At 47.3% G+C, this 20395-nt stretch overlaps 1 pseudogene; it reads right to left on the bottom strand.

The window, feature by feature from the left end:
- Positions 1–19070: 19070 nt before the first annotated feature.
- Positions 19071–19872, bottom strand: LOC144379757 (small ribosomal subunit protein eS1 pseudogene; annotated as a pseudogene).
- Positions 19873–20395: the final 523 nt, after the last annotated feature.

Below are 20395 nucleotides of genomic sequence, written 5' to 3' on the forward strand. Positions count from 1 at the left end.
GGGGCGGAAAGCAAGCTCTTGGCTCTGTAGACCATTTCCTAGCCGAGGATAAGCCAGTAAGATATTTACGACGCAGCCTCAATAGAAGGATATTGTTCTGGGTGGACTGAGCATCTAAAACGCTTCCACTGTTTTTGTGCCGGGGCTGTCTTTTTCATAAAGCAAGATCTTACTGCCTCACATAGGGGCCACTGGGATCATTCCAGGTGGTAGCATGGCTCTGCGAAAACCCCAGGAGAATATTTCAAGCCAGGGAGGATTTGGGAGGGAGCAAGATGAATTACCTGCTCTGGTTCGCAAAGAGAGGAGAGGAAAACATAAAAATAGGATCAAGGTGAGCGAGGGAAATCAGCCAAGGGTCTCTGGGGGATGCAGTCATAACAGTAACAGCAAAGAGTTTGCGGTCGTGGAGCACCTACTATGTACTATGCGCTCATGGGTGCTTGATTTTCGCTTTTCCGTTGGCTCCTTAAAACACCCTGGTTGGAAAGATCGCGATTTTGTTTTTTTACGTTACAGATGAACACAGAACTAGAGAAGTAAAGGCGTTCTCTACTGAGCCCTGGATTCCAGTTCCAGCCTGGCTGGCTGCACTCAAAGCCCGTTCCCACACTCGCTGTCAAACCGCCAAGCCGGGATAGCAACTGTGGGGCACGGGGGTCCACCCCGAGGAGAGAGAGGCCCGTCGGGCCTGGTGGGGGCGGGGGGCGCATGTGGGGCTCATCCCCGTGGGCTGGCCCCCTTGCCGGCAGGAGACATCCTGGCCTCTGCCACAGGGCCCTCCTTCCTTGCCAAGAGCCTGGGGCCGGAGCCTGGCTCTCCGCTCCCAGCGCCCCCCACCCGGCCCCGGGGTCCCTTCCAAGGGTGGAGAAGACTTTGAAGTCAGCAGTGACGCCGTGGAAGGCGAGGCGTCAGGGAGCTGTGGACGAGGTGAACACGGGGCCAGCAGATAAGCAACCTAAACAACCACGAGCGCCCTCCCCGTCACAGAAGGAGGAATTTCCGACAACGGGTCCTCGCCTGGGTTTTGCTTAGTCTCGTTTTTGGAGTCGTGAAGGATGAGGTTCTCAAACTCAGCTAAGCCAGACGCGAAGGGAGCATGAACTCAGCATTTTGTTGGCACCCGCTTCTGGCAGAGCTGGAGCTTTGGGCTCTCTGGTCCCCTGAGGTTGGCTTGCCCATGGCTTCCTCCCTCCCTGCCTCCGTATCGAGTGCATCCACCTGGGGTTCACAGAGTTCCAGAAGGTGCATTGGGCACGAGCGTGCATTTTTCTCTTGAGAGTGTCCACAGCTTGTATCAGAGTCTCTGGGATCCCTCCCTGAAAAGAGTAAACGTTTTCATGATAAATGCATGAACAAATGCAAGCGGTTACCAAGTAGGTAGAGAATACCAACTGTCTTTTTTTGGGTTACTATTATTCATCTATTGTCTTAGGTAGAGTCACCCCCAGAAGTAGAGTAGCGCCAGGAATTTTTGTTTTGTTTTGTTCTGCTTTTAGAGGTGGTCCCAGTAAGCACCAGTGAGCATGCTGAGGAACTGGAAGGAAAGCAGCCAGTCCAGAACGTGTTAACGGGCAGGTTACTGCTGGGGAAACTGAGGCTTAGTCCTGCTGGAGGCCTCAGAGACACAATACAGAACATGCTGGGGAGTTGTCCACCCGAGGGACAAAAGCTGAGGTATGTGTCCTCCAAATCCGATCTGGCACTATCTGAGGGCTGCCTCTGGAGGTGTCAACTCCCAGGACTGCAGGGTCACCCTGCAAGCTAAGGCCGGGGGAACACTCAGGGGAAATCGCAAATGCTGACACTAGGAATCCATCCAAATGGATAGGAAGGATGTGTGCTGAGAGCATACGGGTGAACTCCCCACGGTGTGTCCGCTGCATCCATAAATTCCCATTTCCTTGTTTCATCGCTGAGTGCAATTTCTCCCTATGGGAGACAAAGTTCTAAAGATGACAACCTTGGCTTTTGCAGTAAATTAGGAACAGGGCTCATGTAATATTTATAATCTAAGTATTTACATAAAGGCAGCAGGCTTATAGGTGAGCTTCTGGGCCGCAGCATCATAAAACATTTCATTGCATCGAAAATAAATAAATACATGTGGATGCGACAGAAGTATTACAGGAAATGTGAAATTAAGGAACATAAAAGTCCAGTGAGATTTCTTTAGCTGGCCCAAAGGTTAAGAGCCGGGGTCAGGATTCAGAGAGTTCAAGTCCTACATCTGACACCAAGGATTGTATGACCTCCAACAGGTTGTTTAACCCCTGAGCTTTCGTTTTTGTCTTTCTTCCCCCTTGTCAAACGATGACTCGTTTCGAATTTTTTTTAACCTGTCAAAGAATATAAATATTGCATACAGCTAATTGGTGAGAATTAGAGGAGGTGGTGCATATAGACAGTAGTTATCGACTGTAATGTTTGCTTGGAATCCTTTCTTTCTTCTCACACGTGCTGTGGCTTACTGTGGTGGGGATCTACGTCCTTATTCCGTTGACGATAGGTCCGGCCATGTGGCTTACTTTGGCCACTGGACATAACAGGTGCTCCATCTGAGATTTTAAATGTGCTTATGTGTGTGTGTGTATATATATATATATATATAAAATTTTGGTTTGTTCTTACACGCTCCTACCTGGAACCCTGAGAATGGCAACTACCCTTAGGTAGTTGATGAAGCTTTAACTGGGATCCCAGAGTTATAGACACAATGAGCAGAACTGAATTCAATCCACAGCCTGAAGCAGAGGCACAAGAGTTCACCACAGGCCAAGGAGCGAGCGAGAAAGAATGTTAATTATCTAAGCCAGGGAGATGTGAGGGGTTGTTCATTATGCAACATTATTTCAATATTAGCGGACTGTTACACGATGTGTAACATTTAGCATGAGATCTAACACACTGTAAGTACATAAATATCTATTGCTATTACTGTTATTGCTTTTGTCGTTACTATTAGGAAAAGGGCTTGTTTGGCAAATACATCTGGCACACTGTATGTGATACCCCCTCCCGGCCGTGGAAGATTTAGAAATATCATTAGCATATGAAAGGCTCTGAGAAGTCCTGCAGGTAAAAAAAAAAAAAAAAAAAACTTGGAAAATGTTTCTGTAATAAACACGCATTTATATTTTTCAGAGCATCTGGGGACATTTCAATACGCAGGCTTCACGTTCCAGGTCAGAAATGGGTTTCTCCCCATCACTTGTCCAGCGGGACGTGAGAAGCCTCGCGGCCCTCCTGGGTACTGCAGCTCTTCACACTTTTCAGCATCCTGTTAGGCAGTGAGGGGATCCCCTTCTTTCTCACTGCTGTTCTCGGGCCGAGGATCTGCCAGCCGCACGTGTTCCTGGCAAGGAGGAGGGGTGGTTGCTCGATAGCCCTCCGAGCATCATTCCACGTGTTCTTGTCACGTACTGAGAATTTTACACGTTCCATTCTCTCACAGCTCTACAAGGTGAGAATTTTGTCAGCCTCGCTTTACAGAGGAGGAAACTGAGGTGCAGAGAAATCGAATAGACTTGCCAAAGGCTACGCAGCTAATGAGGATGGCACCAACACTCGGATGCAACTCTGTCTGTTGCTAATTGGCTGTAAATGTTCACTTGTATTGCCTGTGGCCAGAGAAGACTGAAGGCGATTGCTTCGTCCTCCTTTCTTCCATCCCTGCCACGCCAAGGGGAGGGCAGTGGTGAGCCAAACTTCCCAGGAGTCTGCCGGGACCTAGAAGTAGTCGCCTAGCCAACGAGGGTCCAAGTGGAGACTGGAACCCGGGCCTTCCTTCACTGAGGCAGGGCCAATAACCATTTTCTCTTGATTCTCCGGTAAAAGTCCCCTGGCTGCTGGAAGCAGCATGATGCCGGGTCAAAAAGAAATGATAGCTGGAAGCAGCCCGTGCAGACAGGAATGCTAAATGAGATGGATGTAAGCAGAAGTTAACAAGTGGAGCTTCCAGAGAGCTCTTGTCCTTCTTCCTTTCCTTTCCTTCCCCTTCCCGGTATGATGGCAGGAGCTCCAGGGGCCACCTGTGATCATGGGCACAACCGTGAGGATGAAAGGCTGTGCTAAGGATTGGAGAGCAGAAAGACAGGAGCCAGAGGTAGAAAGACAGGAGCCAGAGATACTGGTGACGTCAGGGAGTCACCTCTCAGCCCGGGTTGCTTAACTCCAGGGGGCGCCCTTCTCAGATGATGCTGTGCATGGTGGTCTTTGCAGTAACTCGACACAGTGGCCCTAGCTGCCTCTGGAGTATTTTTCCATGAGAGAGGACAAATCTCTATCTTGCTTTGACCAGCAGTGGAATGCAATTCAATTGGATATGTCATCCCACTAGGTTTCTGTGCTGGGAGTCTTCCTGGGTTCCTCCAGCCCACTCTCTACCCTGCTCCCCCTACATGGTCAAGCTGCGTAGACTCCATCAGCGGACTCCCGGTCTCTGGCTTTCGCCTGGATTCGGACAACGGGAGACGCCAGTAGGAGATGCAAGGGATGGAGGGCAGCGCTGTTGGAGTCTCTCTTTCCTGGGCTCCTTCCCAGCGAGGGGGTCCAGGGCTGGCTGTGTCTGGACCACAAGCCCTGCATTCATCAGGAGCCTTCCCTTCCCCTTCTCTCACTTTCTCTCTGCGCTCTGATGATACTCCCTCTTTTTGCTCCCTCAGGACTGGTGATAGGAACAGCTCCCCGATGTCACTAGTTCCTGGCTGCTTCCTATCCCACCCCTTGCTGGTTTTCTTAATCCTGCCCTCATCTTTATAAATAACACTGTTAGTAAACCGTCCCTTACCCTCTATGAGTGCGCCGTCTGTTTCCTGCCAGGGAATATCATGGTTAGCTCGTGTACCTTGGGACATTCCCAGAAGAGGGTGTCGCATGTTCAAGGGTGCATAGGAGACCAATCACATTTCCTAAGGGTGCAGAGACCTGGTGCCTCTTTGACCCCAAATTGTGAACACGAATCTGCCAACAAACTCACATTTAAGCACAAACCCTCTCATACACTCTCTCATATGCACACTCGAATGTGTCCACCCGCACATACTCAAACATGTTCACACACACACACACACACACACACTCATGCACACCTCTCCATGTCTGAGCAGCCCCAGAGCCTCTCCGGGCATCTTTGGCAGAGGAAGACACCCAAGCTCGATTCTGCGGCAGGTGAGAACATTTCTGCTCAAGGCTCTTTTTGACTTATGACTTAAAAATAACCTCACCAGCTTTAGGCACCTTGGCTCCGCCAGTCCCCCCAAAACTCACATCTCATGGGTTCCAAAGAAAACTTGATCAGGGCCCAGGGAAGCCAGAACACCTGCTTTGTCAACAGTGGGACCAACAGAGACGTCCCCCGGGGGTTTTGGCTAGAACTGATGTGTCTGGGACCTTGGCTGACACCTGCCTGAGTCCCAGGTAAGTAAGCAGAGTTGAGGTGTGACAGGTCCTTTCCCTTTCCTCAAGCCTGGCTGGGCGTCAGAGTAATGAACCTATTAACATCAACCATACGGTGTGGGGCTAAGGAAGGGCTAAGAATCCGATGGGCAAGACCGAGCACATATGGCTTTCAAAACCCGCGCTTTGAATCAGATCTGCCTAGAATCAACTCCGGCACTAAACTTGGGTCCCCTGGGCATGGTACTTCCCTGTGAAAGTCTCAATTTCCTGATCAATTCACGGGGAGAGGAATAGCATCTTCTTATAGTATCTGTGGGCATTAATTGAGATAATGCACATAAAAAGCTGAGCCCAGTGTCTGCCACTGAGCAAGTTCTTATGGGGAAAGGGGGAATTTATTTCTAAAAAAAAAAAACAGACAAGACAGGAACCCAGAGTCCTAAGCACAGACTGTGCATGGCTTTAATCTCTCCGAGACCTTGAGATAGTCACAAGAGATGGCAAATCTCCATGCACGGCTGTTTTGCAAATTCTGCCAGTGGGACCCCTGAGAAGCTGCTGTGGGTGTGAGAAGGACGGGTCCTACCAGCTGTTTGGTCGGAATGATAGAGGTCAGGAAGTCGATGCTCAGGCTCCACGTTGCCGGATCTCCCAGCACCCCTGCTTAGCTGGTCAACTCAGGAATGACAGCATATTGCCTTAGCTCACATTTGGTCTGTTTGAATCAAACTGGGGAATCTTGGGTCAAACTGTTTGCGTTCAAATTGTTTGAATCTCTGCTGGTGGTTAGATGAGGGAACAGGGGTGAGTTACTTCCCCTGTCTGTACCCCAGTTTCTTCATCTGTGAAATAAGCTTGGTACTCTCTACCTGACAGGGAAAAGGGGGTAAAATGCCTAGCACAGTGTCTGGTATACCATGGGTCCTCAATGCGTAGGTCCCATTCATATAAAAGTGGCTTTGGATTACAGGAAAAACTTGGAGAAGGTGTTTGTATATTAAAAAAATTCTCTCGGGGTGCCTGGATGGCTCAGTTGGTTAAGTGCCCGACTCTTGGTTTTGGCTCAGGTCATGCTCTGAGGGTTGTGGGATCGAGCCCTGTGTTGGGCTTCATGTTGAGCTTGGGGCCTGCTTGAGATTCTCTCTCTCCCTCTCCCTCTGCCTCTCCCGCGCCTGCTTGTGCGCTCTGTCTCTCTTAAAAAAAAAAAAAAAGAGAGAGAGAGAGAGAAGATTCTCTCTGAAAGTCTAAAGAAGTACACTCTTTGTGGACTTGTTCAGAGGTCTCCAGACTTTTATAATTATGTATTCCCATCCATCTAAAAAAGTGAGGATGGATTTTATATATATATATAGCAAAGGTCTCAGACACAACAGTTCTAGCAAAAACCCCTGGGGGACGTCTCCGTTGGCCCCACTGTTGACAAAGCAGATGTTCTGGCTTCCCTGGGCCCTGGTCAAGTTTTCTTTGGAACCCATCTGTTGTGAATTTTGGGGGGACTGGCGGAGCCAAGGTGCCTAAAGCTGGTGAGGTTATTTTTAGGTATTAAGTCAAAAAGGGTCTTGAGCAGATCGATCAATTGATCGATCTATATCTATCTATCTCCGTATACTATATATAAATATATATCTGTACATCTCCACATAAATAACATATACACACATGCATATATTCATGTACTATTAGGTTAATATCATAAATACTCTATGTGCAAAGATTAGAAATGAGAGGGGTGAGCTACAAAATGAGTATTAATAGAAGTTCTGATATGCTCCCCCAAATCCCAAGGATGATTCCATGCGCCCTGCTTCGTATGCCACGGTCTACGTCCCTGCTATTCCAAGCATGCTTCCGGGACCAGCAGCACCGGCACGTAGGGCCTGTTAGGCACAGAAAGTCAGAGGTCACCCCGGACCTGCTGAATCAGCATCCGCATTTCGACAGGATGCCCAGAGGACTGAGTGCACCCTCAAGTTTGGGAACCACTGGTCTCAGGAACATACTGGGGAAAACCCCGCCCTTTTCACTTTCCTCTGTCTCGTACCTTCTTATTACCTGCGGTCGAGTGAGTTCCTCTGATTGTCTTCGACCAGCATCTAGGGAAACGGCTGAGCCCCTGTGGCCTTGCACCAAGTTCTGTAACCCTGCCTTGGAAGAGAACGCACCAGGCCAGCCTTGCTGACTGTTTTCCATTTAGGCTATATTGCATGGTGCCAGCCAATTTGGAGTCATCCCCAAAGAAAGGGCTCCTGGTCTCCATAGTTTGAAATGTGATTGCTGAGCCATCCCATAAATCTGCTTCGAGAAGGCCCTGCGATTTTTTTGGAGGTAAAAAGCTAACAAAACTAATCCCTCGCTGTTCCTTGAAGTGGACTCAGATGGAAATAAAATCTTTCCACAAAGTGAGCTTTGGCCCCACTTCCTCCGCTTCAGGTCCAAAAATGACTTTCAGAGAGCATGTTAGCAAGAGCTTTGGCTTGGGAAGGCAGGCCTGCGGCGGAGAGGTGGAGGGGGCTCCGTCACCGGGGAAGCACGCTAATGGGCCGGGCTGCACAAACATTAGTTTTTAATTCTGAGGGTAGAAGGAACTGTTAGGGAATTCATCAAACTCTAGACAGAAACAGGCCTTGGTTTCTGCTGCCCTGGCACTGCCCAGAGCTCTGAATGGAGTTGAAGCTCCTTCAGCTATTTGGGTCGCAGCCAAAGCCAGGCCTTTGGTTACCAGCAGGCCTGGTGGACTTCATGGAAGTAGAAGGAGGGGAGCGGTGGCCAGGCCATTGGCCCGGACTGAAGACCGTAAAAAGAGCCACATGGAGACTCTCTGGTGGAAGGCCGGATGTGCTGGGCAGCACAATGGCAGAACGTATCTGTTTCTTCCCTCCACCGAGTTTGCCCCTTTGGACGCCATGTTGGAAAGCAACAAGGGCGTTAAGGAAGACAGATCACCCCAGAGGGACCACTCACCCCTTTTGTGCCAGTCACTTCTGATAGCAGATGGCCGACTGCCGCAAACTATAATTCCCAGCGTCCCTCGTCTCCGGCTAGGTTCAGCCCATGGGAGCCTCCAGTGGGAGGGACACTGGTGGATTGGAGGATGGGATGATGGGAGATGCTAAGGTCATTCTCCCACACTACGTGCTCTCTCTGACTTGAGGGGCCTCTCTGGGTGGTGGCTGTATTTCCTACATGGATGGCTCTAGCTTTCTCGGTGTCCCTTCAAGGTCCCAACTCCCCCCAGGCAGCCCCAGCTCATGGGTTCTGGTGACACCACCTTGTTCTCACCTGTCCTGGAGTAGAACTGGCTTCCCACTCTTGCTGATCTCTGAGCTGTCTCCTGTGCCTGTTGGACCTGAAAGCTCTTGCAACACCTTTGTAACTAATGACCTATATGAAATCCTTTCTCTCGGACTACCCGGCTGGGTGGCTTTGTCTTCCAGAATAGAGACTGACCAGTAAATATTTAGGCTCTGTAGCAGCAGTTTGAATAGGATCTAATGAATAAGTATGTAGGGAGCATTGCATCAGTCAATGACTTGGGCTAACCTAACCAATTTTTACAAGGACACAGTTTATTCCAGTGATTTGAAAGAAAAACTGAACCACAGACCAAGAACAAATAGAAAGCAGGAAGCTTCCAATATCTAGATAGCAAGAACTAATAAGGCGGTCTCCTTAGGGTACAGCCTTTAGATGAATCAGTTCCAACGCTTTCCGTATGTGTCTCATGTACAGACATAACCTCGTTTTATGGTGCTTTGTTTTACAGAGCTTTGCAGATCATGAGGTTTTTTTTGTTTTTTGTTTTACAAATTGAAGGTCTGTGGCAACCCTGCATTGAGAATCTATTGGCACCATTTTTTACAACAGCATTTGCTCGCTTCATGTCTCTGTGTCACTTTTTGATACTTCTTGCAGTATTTCAAACTTTTTAATTATTATTATATTTGATGTGGTGATCTGTGATCGGTGGTTATGACTCACTGAACGCTTGGATGATGGTTAACATTTTTTAGCAAGAAAGTATTTTTTAATTAAAGTTATGTCTCTTGTTTTTTAGACAAAGCGCTATCACACACTTAATAGACTACAGTATAAACATAACTTTTATATGCACTGGGAAACAAAAAAACACGCACTTGACTCACTTTATTGTGATATTTGCTTTATTGTGGTGGCCTGGAATGGAACCTACAATATCTCTGAGGTTTGCCTACATTCATGGTTTAGTTTTTGGAAGAGAGAAGCTCTCGTGGCTTTATCTTGGGTCCCAAGGCCACTGGTTGTCCAGAAATCACAGGGCACCTTGACTGACCATCCCACCCAAACTGCAAACATCTGGGAAAGGAGCCTGGGCCAGAGAAGAGTGTAATGTGTGTGGGGAGGCATATCCAGTCCAGAGCAGTTCCCTACTTAATTTAACAAGAAGGGCGTCCTGTAGGAACCTGCAAACCCAGAGCACTTTGGACATAGCATGTGCTGCTAGTGGGCTGTGTTGATTTGAGTGCCTTCCTTCTCCAGCTAGCAGCACCTTGATTTTCCTTTGAGTAACGGCTGTGTTAGACTGCTGGATTACCTCCAGTAAATGTTTCTCTCCTTCCTCCACAGTAAGGAAACAAATAAGTCCATAAGAAATAGTAGTTATGGAAAACAGAGAGAAAAGAAGAGCAAGGAAAATAGAGGGTGACAAGGTGTGGTCAAGGGCAGACTCTTAGAAAGGTGAATTTGAGCAAAGACCTGAATGAATGAAGTGAATGAGCCACCCAGATATCTGGAGCAGAGCATACCAGGCAGAGCAAAGGGCAAGTGCAAAGGCCCTGGGGCAGGAGCATGGTTTGCATGCTGGAGGAGCAGTAGAGGCCAGTATTCCTGGAGTGGAGGGAAGGAGAGTGAGAACAGTAGGAGCCAAGGAGGAGCTGCCAGCATGAAGCAGCTCCCATGGACGCTGAGGATTGTGATTAGGACTCTGGATTTTACCCTGAGTGAGTAAAATGGAAGCCCCCAGAGGTTTTGAGTAGAAGAGGAACGGGATCAGATATGTTTTTGATCTGATCCCTCAGCTAGAGAATCAGTGAATGTTAGAAGGCCAAAGAATGAATGGATATTGAAAGTTAAGCAAAAAGAGATTTAAGGAAGAATTCAAGACAAAATCGGCAGGGTCACTCAAGCCCGTGCATGATTCACATCCAGTGTAGGGCCTAGGCAGGGTTTACCCTGGGAAATCCGAGGTGGGAGCACATACTTCATCCTGGGGAGAGAAAGAAAGGTGCTATGCAGGGGGTGGGGGTCTGAGCAGGGACTTGAAGGATGGGGTGGACAATTCTAGTCCGTGCCACCACAGGAATTCCTACATAAGCAGAGGGAAAGCTTGAGGCAGACGGGTCTACCAATTAGTTTCAGGCCAACCACGATTATTAATCCATCCAGCTGTAGTGGGTAGGAGAGTGATGGATGGCTCTTGGTTCTATTAGCACTGGTGGGTCTCTGTTCCTCTGAAGGCTCTGTATTCTAGCCTCTCTGGCTGGTTGAGTCTGGACTTCTAAGTGGAAAGTGAGTGGGTGAGGTAGAGGGGTCTACAGTGATGAATAAAACACACAAGCCGCCTCCCCAAGGAGCTTACAGATAAGTGGGAGTGTGAGGTATTAAACAAGTAAAAAGGAGAAATATATCATTACCAATAGTGGTGAATGTTAGGATGGAAAACATCAGAGCCGGGGAGGGAAAGGGTGGAGAGAAGTCCTCTTGGGGTGAAGTGACATTTGGGGGGAGACCTGAAGAAGTCTCAGGTTTTCTGCAAAATTGGAGGGAAAAGCTTTGGTGACAGAGAGAACAGTGGATGCTAAGAATTCAGGGCTAGAAAGACCGTCCTGGATTCAAGGAAAGAAATGCAAGAAGGCAAATATGGTGGGAACAGCAGGTGCAAAAGGAATCATATATATACAATAAAGACTCTCCAGGTAATCTTTATTTTCCATTTATTCGGAGGAAAAGCAGAGAAGGATGCACAGGCAGGAACGTGGAGTTTCTGGGGGGAGGTATTTATTGCAAATAATGATTTCTTCTATCTAGACTACTACAGGGTGGAGGTATGAGTAGCTGACCATCATTGATGATGGTCACTCTGCTGATTTCCAGTGTTCTCCTCCAGAGTCATAATGTCCCAGCCTAAGTCATGAAATCCATTTTAAAACTTTATTTTGATGAGCGCAGAGTTTGGCCTTCCTGGCTCAATGGTTTGGCTTGTCTACGTCAAGGAGTGGTTTGTGCCCAAGGCTTTGGTGGTCTAGACTTCATTGCTTCATGGCTGTTGTGCTGGGACATCAGCTGTCAGAGTCTTTCAAAGATGCCCTATGGCCTAGTCCTGGTGGCCAATACCAATCCCCACAACTCACCGGGGGCGCCTGCTGTCAGAGCAGCCTAAGCATGGGGTGAGCTCGAGACCATGCCTTAAGGTAGTTTAGAAAGCGGTTTGTTTGAGATATTGCATCTGACTCGTCCATTCCAAAGCCAGTTCATGTTCCATAGGGTTTTAATTCGTGCCCTTCAGATTCAGTTGCACCCAACTCATCAGAATCCACATGACATGGTTTGGTACCCAAGAAACCTCATGATCTATGCAGCCTTCCCAGCCGGTGGTGTTCCATCTGTTCTGAACAAGATCCAGAGTGGGTTTGGAGCCCAGGAGGGAGAAGTTCTGTGACTCATTAACAACTGAATTCTTCTTCTTTTACTTTGTGTCCAATTTCAGAAAAGGCTTAGTCCCTGGCGGTATTTTAAAGAGGTTCCTCTCAACCTCTCCATTCTCTGTGACAAGGATGATCACTCATTCATTCAACAGGCATTTCGTGAGCACTTACCCTGTTCCAGACACCGAGCTAGCGTGGGGGAGTGCTGTGCAGCATGGGGATGACTCACGCCCATGGGGCGTGAATATTCATGGGGATGAATAGCACCGAGGTTGAAATGAGATAATGCACACACCACCCTGAGCTTGGGGACCGTTACTAGAAGTTTTTTTGCCCTTGCTCTAAATCTTCAATGGCTCCCCAGTGCTTAAATGGTGGTAATGTCAAATTAGTCCAGTTTGGCTGTTCCTACTTCCCATCTGTGCAGCTGTGCGTGAGTCGCCCATGCTTTTCTGAGCCTCAGTTCCCTTTCCTGCACATGGGGGACAACAGTGGCATCCACCACCGGGGATTGTTGCAAGGATTAAAAGAACCGTGCCCGGCGCAAGACTAAATACTCAATGGATGTCAACTATTATTATTGTTATTTATATTGTTTTAAAAATTATTGCTAGGGCGCCTGGGTGGCTCAGTGGGTTAAGCGACTGCCTTCGGGTCAGGTCATGATCCCAGAGTCCTGGGATCGAGTTCCGCGTCAGGCTCCCAGCTCAGCGGGGAGCCTGCTTCTCCCTCTGACCCTCTCCCCTCTCATGCTTTTTCTCTCTCTCTCTCAAATAAATAAATAAATAAAATCTTAAAAAGAAAAAATTATTGCTACTTGTGGCAGAGAGTCTTCATTATTTAATTCCTCCATTTCATGGTAGTTATAGAATCTTCCGCTGGACACGTGGTGACTCAGCATAACAATACATTTCCCAGACTCTTTTGCACATCAGTGTGGCCAGATGTGATTGAGTCCTGGCTGATGGAGGTAGGAGCAGAAGCGATTTGTGTCATTTTCATGTTGTGCCCTTAAAGGGGAGGGATGTGCCCTAATTTGGCACCTACTGGGTGCTAGGCACTGTTTCGGGCTCTTTGGATCCAAAGGAGAAGAATATATGGGATCTATTTTCAAGGAGCTCTCAATCCTTCATCCGTGATTTCACTCAACAAATACTTTGTGGACCTACTGTGTGCCAGGCCCTGGACAAGGCTCTGGGGATTCGGTGGTGACCAGAGCAGAGAAGATCTCTGCCCTTAAAGATCTTATGTTCTGGTTTGGGAAAGGGGTAGACAATAAGCACATTTATGCAATAGAGTAATATGATACAAAGTAAAGGGGGGATTTTAGTCTAGAAATGATCATCACAGGAGGCTTCTCTGAAGAGCTGACATTTGAGTTTAGGCATAAATGATGAGAGGAACCATTCGTGGGTAGATCCAAGAATGCACATCCTAGGCAGAGGAAACAGCACGTGCAAAGGCCCTGAGACAGTGTTTCGAACAATAGCAGGAAGGGCAGTGGATTGGAGCAAAATGAAAGGCCGAGAGGGTAGGAGATGACATTGGAGAGGTGGGTGGGGCTGGACCACAGGGTCCTAGTGGCCAGAGTATAGAGTTTAGGTTTTATTCTTTTTTTTCCCTTGGGAGAGAGAGAGAGAGAGAAAGAAAGAGAGAGAGTGAGCCCAAGGGGGGGAGGGGCAGAAAGAGAGAGAGAATCTTAAGCAGACTCTGTGCTCAGCATGGAGCCTGATGCAGGGCTTTATCTCACAACTCAGATCATGACCTGAGCCGAAACCAAGAGTCAGACACTTAACCAACTGAGCCACCCAGGCATCCCTAGATTTTATTCTTAATGCAAAGGGAAACCACTGGGGAATTTAAACAAAGGAGTGAAAGAATGTCATTTGTACATTTAACATCATTCTGGATTGTAGGGGGTTCAGAGGGGGCTCTGGGAAACCACGTAGAAACCTATTACAGTCAACCAGACACAAGAAGAGAGTGGGTCAGGTGCTAGAAATGCAGAGGAGTAGATGAATAACACGTAGATTTCGGGCAAGCACCTGACAGCACACTACAAAGATGTACTGGACTCATACCCTGTCCTCAAGCAGCTCATCATCCTGGGAGGGCGACAGGATACACATAGTGCAACATGCTACCCGCGATGAGAGAGCTTCCCACGGACCCATTCATAGCGGAAATCACCATTGACCTTGTCACACTCTGAGCTCCCATTTCTTGCATGAAGTTCCTTGAGAACTGATTCTTTGCATCACCAGCAGCTCTCGGTCCAATGCTCTGCATGTACTTGTGGGCCACAGATAACTGTTGGTTAGGAGATAAATCAGCCTGTGGAGCTGATTGTTAATATCAGTATAATGAGAGTTAGTATTTGCAGAGGACTAATGTTATGTGCCAAGCACTGTGCTGGGCACTTTGTTTTTACAGTCTCAGGTCAACCCTATGATGACCCTTTAAGATAGATTTTTGTTACCCCTCATTTCACAGTGGAGGAAACTGACGCTCAGAGAGTCGAGACAACTAGTCCCTGATCACACAGCTTATAAATGGCGACATCAGACAACCCAGCTCTGCACACCTCCACAACCCAGGCTCTGAGCTGCAACATGTTATCCATTTCTCCTTTATGGATAACCGGGCCTCAGCTCCATCTTTCTTATAGAAGAAAGTAGGAATAAATGGGTGTGCTGCAGAAATCCTGGGCCTGTGTCTGTATGGGCTCTCTCACTAGCTGTGTGCCCTTGGGTGAGGACTCCCCACTCTGCTCTCCCACCTCAGGTAGTGTCTGTAGACTTTGCTAGGTTGGGGTGAAGAGACTGTCCCAGACCACAGGGGCACGTTCAGGTATGTTCCTCTGCTGGCTGAGAGTGTGATGGATAATCTGCGGTCAGAGACGTCAGCTCTCCACTTAATGGCTGTGTGGCCTTGGGAGAGTCACTTGACCTCTCTGAGCTTCACTCGTAAAATGGGACAAATAATGAGAACATCTATTTATTTTGGTGGGTTGCTGGAAGGGTTAAAAGCGTGCTGGTTATTATCACTGTTATCCTACAAGGACAGGTTCAAGGTTAATAAGATGGAAGAGAGGCTACTTCAAAGACCTCTTTTTTAAAGTCACAGAGGGAAGCAACTGAATTCTTCTCAGCATGAACTGTTGGTACTTTAAGTGTCCTCTTGACCTGCCCCTCCCTCCACGATCCCCTTCCCTACCCTTCTTGTGATCTGACAATGCTGAACCCCGCAATTTTGGTCTGGGAGTCAGAAGGCTGGCAGTGCTTTGGAACGATAAGAGTTAAGCATTGTCCAGCTCACAGACGTGGAAAAACTCCACAAAGACGGGGGGGGGGGAATATTTCCATCTCTGATAAGAAGTGAAAACGGAGCAACTCATTCCATATGGGCTGGCCAGAGGGGCAGGAAGGAGCGGGCGGTGTCCGCAGCCTGCACGGCCTTGGTGGGGCGAGACAGAGGATCGGAGTCTTGGATGGGGAGGGGGCATTACAAGGGTGCACCCAGACTTTCTGATAGGTGGCAGCAAGAATGCGTGTCAACATCTGTCGTGTTGGAAGAAATTGCAGCTTTAACGAGAGCGGGCTGTGGGAAGATGGGTGGTTTTCGTTGCTTTTCGGCTTTGAATCCATCTGGGTAAGATCCGGATGGATTTTAGAGAAAAATCACACAGTCCATCTTGGTGGGCTGTTTGGCAAGACTGGAGAATGTTATTTCCCTTAAAATCTGTGCCTGAAAAATAAATTAAATACCGCTCAAGTCGAATGTGATTAACCAGCCGTTTGGCTGGCTCCAGCCCACTGATGTGGGTTACATTCTGTGCTATTCTGATCCTGTCTTCTGGGCTATTACCCAGGCTGTGCCTTCTGCCTGGAGGGCTCTTTCTCCTCATTTTTTACCGGGACACTTACTAACACTTACCTAATAGTGTTTCCTGGCCAGGCATTTTCTAAGTGCTTTCTAAAACATTAACTTCTCCATAATCCTTCCAATAAAGCTATAGGGTCGGTTCTATTATTATGCCCGATCTGTTAAAGGGGAAGCTGAAGTGACCTATCCACACCAAGCAGCTAAAGGGTAATGGAGGTGGGATTGGAACTCAGGTGGCACAGACCCATGTTCTATGCACTTGACCACCCCTGACTCTCCCAGTGCCTTCTGGCCTCTACTTAGATTTCCTGGTCGGGGATGCTATGATAGCCTTAAGAATCAGGTGGCCTAACTCTCCTCTGATCTCTTTAGTACCATTTACCTGCCCTCCTTAGGGTATGAGAGAGTCCCAGATTTCCCTTTGCCCAAGAGGTGAGCAGTGCCCTAGCTCACAGCCTCCAGCTGCGGCACCTGCAAGACCCGCCCTGGCTTCAGATGGAGGTACTAGGGCCTGGCCATTTTGGTCCAGTGATCTCTGCTCTGGAGCGCCTCTCTGTTGACCGAGACTATCAGTTGGAGGTCATTTTGCTTCCCCCTTTTTCCCTGGCCCCTCTGTGGGCCTTGTCCGCATGTCTGTTGTGTTCTAGTCCCAAACTCTATGCCTGGTAGATGCATATTTTTTCACTAAGTGAAATATTTTTTTGGTATTTCGACATTTACTATTATGCTTCAGAGTATGCCTGTTTCCCCATTTGGTCACCCCCTACCTCCATGTGAGCAAGGTCTTTGGTACCCATTCCTTCAGAGAAAAGTTGAGATTGCAGAAAATGAAAGAATATGGCATCTCATCTTGGCTTTTGAAATTCAAAATCCTACAACCTTTAATGGGGGAACTCAAGTCATAGACAATATGTTTGGTTTCGATTATGAATAAGAGTGAGCTCTCAAACCCTGAGTTAGAAAAGAATGCCCAGGCTGGGAAGGAGGGGAAAAGATGGAGAGAACTTGAGGATGGAAAGAGAGAAGGGGCCCTAGTGGAGAGGACCAGCCTGAGAGGCTGAACAGACACTGGGGCCTAGATCAGCCTCCTCCTGAAGGCGCATCCACAAACCAAGTGGGCTCTGAGCAGCATGAAATTGTCTAGTCCTGCTCTAGTGAGTGCTGGAGACCGCACTGGCCATAACTTCCTGGTGGTGTCCAGCTGGGACCTCCTTTTAACTGCAACCAACATGCCACATGTTGAACATCAATCTGCAGGGCCTTGAGACTTGGCTGTGTCCCAGGGTGACCTTCCCCTCTGAACAACCTCCCCTCCCATTGTCTCAGACACTTGTAAGATGGAGGGTGATGGAGATGGAGACTGGCACCCTGAACATCTCCATGATGCATGGTGATCCAGGGACCAGAAAGCCCCCCACATCCTCTGAGTCAGTGAGGCTGAATGGGACCAGCATGAGTTTGCCACTGAGCTGGGTGATTGAAAAACAGGTTGAAAAAGGTCTATGAGCTTCTAGTTTTATTTAGGTCTTGGCTCAAATGTCACTCTGTGGAAAGTTCTTCCCGGACTTTGGATCAAAGTCTCAGTTATTCACCAACTTATGAGCCTATTTCTTCCCATTTATCATCATCAGAAATTGTCTTCCCTGCTTATTTATTTGTTTAGCATCTTTGTCTTGCCTCAAAGGCGAACTCCACAACTTTAGGAGCAGGTGGTCTCGTTCAAGGCTCCACACCCAGTTGTTGGTCCAGGAAGAGCCACATCTGCATCCTGTAGGAGGCACTCAACACTCTAGAAGGGATAAATGAAGCCCTTCTTGTCTTCAGAACCAAGTCCAAACACGCAGTTTGTTACTGCAGATCTCTTATTGGCAAGTAGGTGAATGGATCCGTTGAAGAGGAGGGGTGGGTCTAGCCACTGAGATGCTGGTTGGGTCATGCCAGTCATGGGAACAGAGCCAGGGTCATGTTGTTGAACTCAAGAGGTGAAAATTGTCCAGGTGGACATCTCTTGCTGGAGGTCAGCAGTAGAACACTGATCTGCCCATCATAGTCCTGTTACTGTGAGGTGGATCTTGGCCAATTTTAAAGGTACAGCCTCCTCCCCACCTCCTTTCATTTCAATAGGATAAAATTCCTGATCACTTAACTCGCTTTATGCTCCTTTAAAAGCTTCTCTGCTGGAGCCACAAATCCTTCAAGAGCCACGCCAAATGGGGAACACCATCAGCTTGCTCTCTGCACAGGCCCTTGGTGGGCAGTAAATCAGTGTCCTTGGTTCACTCTGTTCTTAGAGCCAGAAATTGGACTTGTTTGCTGGAGATGGTGAATAGGCCAAGGGTTCTCTAGAGAGTGGATCTTCCCTGCAGAGAGTGGAGGGGGAATGTTTGGGGGCAGCTCGAGGGGTTAACTTGAAAACACTTGATCTCTTTCTCTATTTGATTCTGGGACCCAGGGGTATCTCCAATCCCCAGTAGTTGGTCAAGGGGGGGAAAAGAGAGGCTGGTCAGTATTCAGGGACTGGTCAGTCCCGGCAGGCTAGCGAAAGACAAGAACAGCCTAAGAACTGTGAAGGTGAGCAATATTAATGAGTATTCAAAAGACCTTGACAAAATATATTTGAAACTCTATATATTCCTGATGTAATCCATGTTTTTAAAATAAAAGTGAAAGAGCACAGACAAGCCAAGAGAAACAATATATATATATATATGGATAATCCCTCTACCTAGACATAACATCATTAATATGTTGTGGTTGAGCCTTCCAATAATTTTATGCATAAATATATATGCTTTTTATTAAAATGGAGTTATACAATATATACCGTTGTATGGCCTGTCTTTCTCACTTAGCACTATGTCAGGACGCATTTCCTAGAAAATAAGTGGAGAATGACATCATCATTTTTGATTGTTACATAAGATTCCAATGGATGGATGGCCCGTGATTAAATAGTAATTTAACCAACTTACTATTGCTGACATTTAGGGCGTTTCTAATTTTTTTGCACTCCTGAATAACAGTGCAGTGGGCGTCCTTTTATGTCTCCCTTTCCATACATTTCTGCATATTTTTTTAAACATAACAAATAAAATTTGTTATCTGTCACCATGAAATGTCAGCATTTTCAACAGATTCCTGGACTGGTGGCTCATCTCCATCAGCTCGTTCATGTTAACACTGGTCTCATCCCCAGTAGCTTTTCCAGAATGACTCCCTTCACTGTGCAGCTCCATGAGCTTTCCCAATTCAAACTTGGGCTCCCTTGGCATTTTTACTGTCCCAACAAAGACATCATGGAGTGGGTAAATAGACTGGCAAGCCTTTTCTATGTCTTTTCCAATGCCGTCTGGATTAACTTATTGGCCACTAATTTCAAGTCATTTGTCTGCAACTCTTGGGTCATGATTTCCATCATCTTCTTCTGAATTCAGTGGACCTGTTATACTGAGCAAAAGAGGGCTTCCAAATCTGATATTGTGTTTTGTAGCAAAACCAACACAAAATAGAGGAAGCAAATAACCATCGGTAGTCTTGACATCAACATGAGCTTCAGTCATGGTCCACCATTTTTTGACCACAGAGCACATTTTGTCACGGGTAGGATCCATGCCATGGAAATTAGTCAGGCAGTGTTAGCCCTGAATACCCTCAGGAATGAACTTGAATTTTCTAAATGCAACTTCATCGTTCTGCAGATCAGCAAGGCTCACTTCAAAAACACGACCCTCAAGGCCATTGGAAGTGATTTTGGTTCCTTGAGTTCTCGTGACTAGTGTTTTTCCAATATTTCTTATATTGAACCTATCTTTCATACCAATCTTTCTTAGAAAATGGATCAACCACTTTCTTCTTGCCTCCCTTTTTGCTGCCTCTCGTGAAGGCGCTGGTTCTTGCCAACCACCATGGAGCTGCTCAGGGAACTAAGAGGGCTCTGCATATTTCTTCATAATAAATTAATTTAAGTGGAATGTCTGAGCCAAAGGGTATGTGCCTTTTAATGATTTTTTTGGATAAACGTTGCCAAGGAGACTTTCAAAAAAATGGGTATTGGTTAAATTTTCACGAGAAGTATTTATGAGAAGACACCCTGATAGAAATTACTTTAAAAGCAATGTGTGCTTGTGACAAGGCAATCAAACAATACAGAACAATAAAGTGAAAGTTTTTGCTTTGATTTTCTTTCCTAGAGAAGATCATAGTTTGACTGTGCTCATATCAGATCCCAATTCCTATCCAGTCTCGATCCTGCCAGGCAAACTGCACCCTCTTCATAAAATCTGCTTCTGGACTATAAGCTCTGGGAGGGCAGAGGTTATATCTGCTCTGTCCATTTTTGCACGCTAGTGCCTATTTCAGGGCCTGGGACACAATGGACATTTGTCATGTTAGTAGTTAATTACTGTGTAATTAATTATCCCCAAATTTGG

Source organism: Halichoerus grypus, chromosome 13 (assembly GCF_964656455.1).
Source record: "Halichoerus grypus chromosome 13, mHalGry1.hap1.1, whole genome shotgun sequence".
Classification (NCBI taxonomy): Eukaryota; Metazoa; Chordata; class Mammalia; order Carnivora; family Phocidae; genus Halichoerus; species Halichoerus grypus.